The sequence below is a fragment of the Pseudorca crassidens genome, chromosome 14 (genome assembly GCF_039906515.1).
Source record: "Pseudorca crassidens isolate mPseCra1 chromosome 14, mPseCra1.hap1, whole genome shotgun sequence".
In the NCBI taxonomy this organism is placed as follows: Eukaryota; Metazoa; Chordata; class Mammalia; order Artiodactyla; family Delphinidae; genus Pseudorca; species Pseudorca crassidens.
In genome coordinates, this window is record NC_090309.1 from 43561745 (window position 1) to 43567565 (window position 5821).

At 39.6% G+C, this 5821-nt stretch overlaps 1 long non-coding RNA gene across 1 annotated transcript; it reads left to right on the forward strand.

Moving 5' to 3' along the window:
* The first annotated feature begins 2551 nt into the window (after positions 1-2551).
* LOC137205660 (uncharacterized) lies at positions 2552-5086 on the forward strand. Its single transcript, XR_010934244.1, has 3 exons — positions 2552-2654; positions 3480-3578; positions 4989-5086. It is a non-coding gene; the product is annotated as an uncharacterized lncRNA (long non-coding RNA).
* Positions 5087-5821: the final 735 nt, after the last annotated feature.

A 5821-nucleotide genomic window follows, 5' to 3' on the forward strand; every position in this document is an offset into this window, starting at 1 on the left:
TTATTATGTATATCTCTTAAGGAGGATCCAGCACTCTGTTTTATGGATGAACAATTGTTTAAGTTATTATCACTTTTGTTGCTTAACTGCTTTCCCTTTGTTTCTGTGTTCCCTCACTTCTCTAATTAGTAACTGCTTGAGTCTGCTCTTTGGAACTCAGGGAAGGCCTAGAAGACGAAAGCCTTTTTTCTACAAACAATAAACAGGGGACACGGAGGTGCTTTTGTACCTAGGAGGGCCCACAGATCCCTGCTCTGTTTCAATCCCTGCTTTTCTTTGATACTATTCAATCCTGAGGGTAACAGAGGTGGGACAAGAAAAGGAAAAGTTTTGGACAGAGAGGTTTATCATAAACTCATCAGGGGAACTCAGTTTTAGTGGAACTTGGTTTCACAGGCAAATGGAAGAGATGCATAGGGCAAGTTATAGGGGAAGGGGCATAAAGTTTCCCTGCCATCTCACTGTGCAACACCATCCCAACATCTGGATGTGTTCACCAACCTGGTAGTTCTCTGAACCCCATCATTTAGGAGTTTTTATGGTGTTCCCGTTACATAGGAATGATTGATTAAATTATTGACCATTCGTGATTGAACCCAATCTCCAGCCCCAGAGGTCTGAGGGGAGGGCTGAAAGTTCCAGTCCTCTGATCATGTGATTGGTTCCTCTGGCAACCATCCCCCATCCTGAAGCTACCTAGGAACCCAGCAAGAGTCACCTCATTAACATACACTCAGGTATAGTTGAAAGCAGCTTGTTACAAATAACAAAAGGTGTTGCTATTACCACTATCACTCAGGAAATTCCAAGAATTTTAGAATGTCTGTGTTAGGAACTTAAGAGAAAGACCAAATATGTGTTTACTATAAGTACAAATAATGGTGGAATCACATGTTGGCTGAAAGCCAGCCCACTTTAGGGATACATTTCTTTAATACTGTATTGCTTTTGACACCCCAGAGTTCACACTATGTAGATGGCTATGTACGAAGGAAAAGGAACATTTTTAACATTTCTATAAAAGGCCACTTTATAATTTAAATTTTAAAATAGCATCCATTAGGAAATACCATACTTACTCTAAATTCTTCTTGCTGAGGTCCAATCTACTGCTTTCTCTAGAACCATATGCTTTTATAGGATCTAATAAAATGATCTCATAATTATGTTAGGATTTCAGCTGCTTTACATGAGATAGTTCTATTTGTGGAATTAATGTCGATTCCAGTTATATTAGAGAACATGTCTCAAAATCACGAAAGGAGATGAAGATGGCCATAACATTTATAGAGCAAGAAGGGCAATTTGACTTACAATCACTGAATGTTAGTGTTTTTCAGTAGTGATACAGGAAACAAACTTATTTATATGTTGTTAAATGCTTTGCACAAATGAGAGAATTGACGTATGTGTTAACTGTAGAAATAGGTAAGCTTTTAAGACTGAGAGAATGGATAGAAATAAAAGCGATCATGCACTTCTGTGAACAGAAATGCAGTTGCCAATGATAACGATTCCATTCAGTTTGAGAAACTGTGATACAATGTTCACCACATTGAAAACTGAAACGCCCAATCTGGCATTATCTATGGCACATATCCAGTGATATGGGCCAAAGAGGACTTAGTGTGACATCTTAGAGTATCTATGAATTTATGACAGAAAAAAGTGGGATGGTTTTTAAGTTAGGTAAAATTGTAACAGAACATTCTCTTCCCCGGTATAATAAAACTGGAAATGAGACAGGAGGGAAGAGAGCAGGGCACAACCATCAAAAGAATGACATAGCCGTTGAAGATATGACATAAACTGGTTAGAACCAACTAGGCCCAAGGTGGCGGAAGATTCAACTTCCAGTGGACCTTGAGCCTCATTATGCATTCATTGTAATACATTAGCTTAAACGACACACACACAGGCGCCATGATAGTTCCGAGGCTGGCCAAAAAGTGGGCTGTGGCCTAATTCCTGGAAATCCCCACCTCTTCCCCATAATAGTTGGAATAATCCTCTCACTCATCAGCCTATGAAATTACCCAGCCCATAAAAACTACCACCCCTGCACCAGACCACCCTCGCCTTCTAAGAGGGCCCACACTCTGTCTGTGGAATGTGTCTCTCTCTAAATAAATCTGCTTTCACTTTACCATGGCTCCCTCTTGAATTCTTTTCTGCGTGAAGCCCATCCCAGGGACTCACCTGAGAACTGACACATGTGGTCTTCTCCCCCTCCCCCATTTTTCCTTTGATTATAAAACTGTAGCCCACGTAGTTACCGGGGCAGAGCCCTCTTGTTTGTCCACGTATATCCTTCACAAGCATCCTATATTAATCTACTTTTTACTTATCACTTTGTTTCTCGCTGGATTCCTTCTGCAGCGAACCATAAAGAATCTGAGCTTAAGTCATGAGATAAGTTGCGTGGTTTCAGTTGTAAGATTGTGGGTTCAAGTCCCTATGTGAGGTGCAGTTTCAGAAGGAGAAGAAATAGCAAGATGCGGTCATGTTTAAACTGGCACGTTTTACTTTCTATCTTGGAGGTTGGACGGTTCGGAGAGGAGGCGAGACGGCGGGGCTAGAGAGGCTGTTCTGGCGGCTGCAGGCGTGGCCGGAAGTGCTGGGTCCCGAGCTGGAGCTCGAAACCTCGTGTGCAGGTATTCTAGCTCTGGTTTCTTCGCAGACTGTGTCAGAGTGGAGGTGAGCCATCTGGACGATTCCAGGAGAGCATCTCACTGTTTTCGCAGACTTGCTGGCCTTGTGGCTATGACTGCGTGTTCTCTATCACTAAGTGGCCGTCAGCACCCCAAGAAGCAGGAATGAAAGTGGTGCTTTCTCCGGCCCAGGGTTCCAGGACACAGTCCCAGGCTGCCTATGGTTATGAGGCCGACTGAGGGTGTGAGGGGCCTTCACACCTCACTGCAAACTTTGCGCTCGTTGTAACATGCAAAGAAACGACGCCTGGAAATTTCCAAACAACAGTTTTTTCCTCAATTTCTTCCTTAACTTTAAGGAACAAGAAGCTGAGTAGGGCCCAGTATAGGGGCTGCTTTCTTTTCTACTCCCTTCGTATCAATATACATCTATATGTAAGTATGTATATATATTTCCTATGGGGAAAAAAACCTATGATTAATTTTAATCTCTTTAATGCACAGTGTAAGCTTAGTTGTAAGGAGCTCAATATAAACCGGGTAATATAGTTAAGAGCTGAGGCTCTGGAGTCTGCTGGGTTTTCAGCCATGGTTCTACAACTTGTTAACCGTGGGACCTTAGGGGATGTTAAGGACTGAATGTTCTTGTCTTCTCAAAATTCATATGCTGAAGTCCTAATTCCCAGTGTGGCTATGTTTGAAGATGGGACCTCTAAGGGAGTAATTAAGTTTAAATGAGGTCATATGGGTGAGGCTTTGGTCCAATAGGCTTAGTGTCTATATAAGAGACACCTGAGAGTTGTTCCCTTTCCCTCTCCACCTGTCTAGGATTCAGCAAGAAGGCAGCTATCTGCAAGTCAAGAAGAAAGCCCTACCTGAAACTGAAGCAGCTGGAACCTTGATCTTGGACTTCTAGCTTCCAGAACGGTAAGAAAATAAATTTCTGCTGTTTAAGCCCCGCAGTCTAAGGTATTTTGTTATAGTAGCCTAAGAAGACTAATACAGAAAAAATATTTAATTCTCTGTGCCTTAGTTCCCTTACTGTAAAATGAAGGTAACAGGCCCACTTCCTAGTGTTGCTTTGATGAGCTGAGTGTAAGAAGCTCAACTAATGTTAGTTATTCATATTATAATTATTGAGAATGCAGTTTACTGTTGTCGTTATGCAAGTAGAATAGAATGAGCTAATTTGGTGAATGAGTGTTTTTTTTAATGAATTAAACTCATTAGGTATAAGTATTTATACATATTTTGTATGTAGAAGAATGTACATGAACCTGAGACAGATTTAAAGCTTTGTCAAAGAATGCTAAAAAGAGAGGTCTGTGGAATGTAAGAAGAGTAAATTAAACAAATTTTTTTTGATATGAATTTTGACTTTTTTTGAAGGTGTGACTCAAATGTGACCAAACAGACTTAGGTGAATATCGTTTTGAAATTTTCAAGGTTCTTAAACTGTACCCTAGATAACTAAATGCAAATTGTTAGTCTGAGATCTTTTCTCAGACAATGACAAGGAGAAAACCAAAAAGAGTATAGACTATATGGTTCATTTAAATATTTTAGCCCCAAACTTCAGTCTGAAATTTTGACTGCAACGAGCTCTTTTAATGTCCTGGAGACAGAAATTCAGTCAATTTAGCAAAGCAAAGGTCAAGTCAATTATTTGTTGTCCTAGAGAGGCAATTGAATAATTGATTTAGTTAATATTATGTTTCTTGGGCTTCCCTGGTGCCACAGTGGCTAAGAATCCGCCTGCCAATGCAGGGGACACGGGTTCGAGGCCTGGTCCAGGAAGATCCCACATGCGGAGCAACTAAGCCCGTGTGCCACAACTACTGAGCCTGCGCTCTAGAGCCTGTGAGCCACAACTACTGAAGCCCACGCTCCTAGAGCCCGTGCTCGGCAACAAGAGAAGCCACCGCAATGAGAAGCCTGTGCACCGCAACAAAGAGTAGCCCCTGCTCACTGCAACTAGAGAAAGCCCACACTCAGCAACAAAGATCCAGTGCAACCAAAAATGAATAAAAATAAAAAAATTAAAAAAAATATTATATTTCTTTAATCTGGTAATGACTGTGAATTTTAGACAAAATCTCAATGAAATCAGAATTTTTCTTCCTACTAGTTAATACCTCAACACAGTGACATATGTCATTTTATAGACAAATTGCTTACTGCAGTAGGTTCTTTAATAAAGCGTTTGGGACCTAGAATTGAAAGTAGATGTGCTTGTATGGGTTGGGCAGGAATGGGGGGTGGGGAGGAGTCAACTGTCTTCAGACATTTGACTGACTGATCTAACAAAGTTTCTACTATTCCTAAAAAAATTTCTAGGTTGTTGCTGATGGCTTTGAGGGCAGAATGCAATTCTTATAAGAAAATAAGAAACCCGAGGGTACAGGAAGAATATTGATAAAAAATTAGAGATAAGGTAGGTAAAGCAGATTTCTCTGAAAAAATATCTCTTTTTTAATCATGTCTCTCCCTCTTAATTACCAAATCTGGTTAGTTAGAGGTAGAATAAGAAGAAAGTAGGAGAGAGATGGTGAATACAGAATTTCATTGTCATCAGTAAATAAGTTGTATGTGTCTATTTATATGTTTTACTGTCATCTTATAAAACTGGGGCTTAGTAGCAGGAAATTCTATAATGAATCATAAATATAACAGTATTTTAATAGTATAAATTGTATGCTCATGATGCTTATAGTAGAATAGTAAAGTCTTTTAATAAGCTCTAGAAAAACCTTAAATGTAAAGCCAACTAATGAAAAACTATAGGTTTAAAATAAAACACTATAATGATGTAATCTGTTTGGCATCTTAAGTTATCTAACTTAGTCTTATAAGTTCAGTGTGTAATTTGCCTAGGGAAAAGATAATTCTTTTTTTTTAAGGAATATTTATTGTGTGCTTATTACATGTCAGACATTGCTGGCATTTTTTTAAAATTTTTATTGGAGTATAGTTGCTTTATTTATTTATTCTGTTAGCATATATGTGGAATCTAGAAAAATGGTACAGATGAGCCGGTTTGCAAGGCAGTAATAGAGATACAGATGTAGAGAACAAATGTATGGACACCAAGGGGGGAAGTGTGTGTGGGGGTGGGGGGGTGGGATGAACTGAGAGATTGGGATTGAGGTGTATACACTGTTGTGTATAAA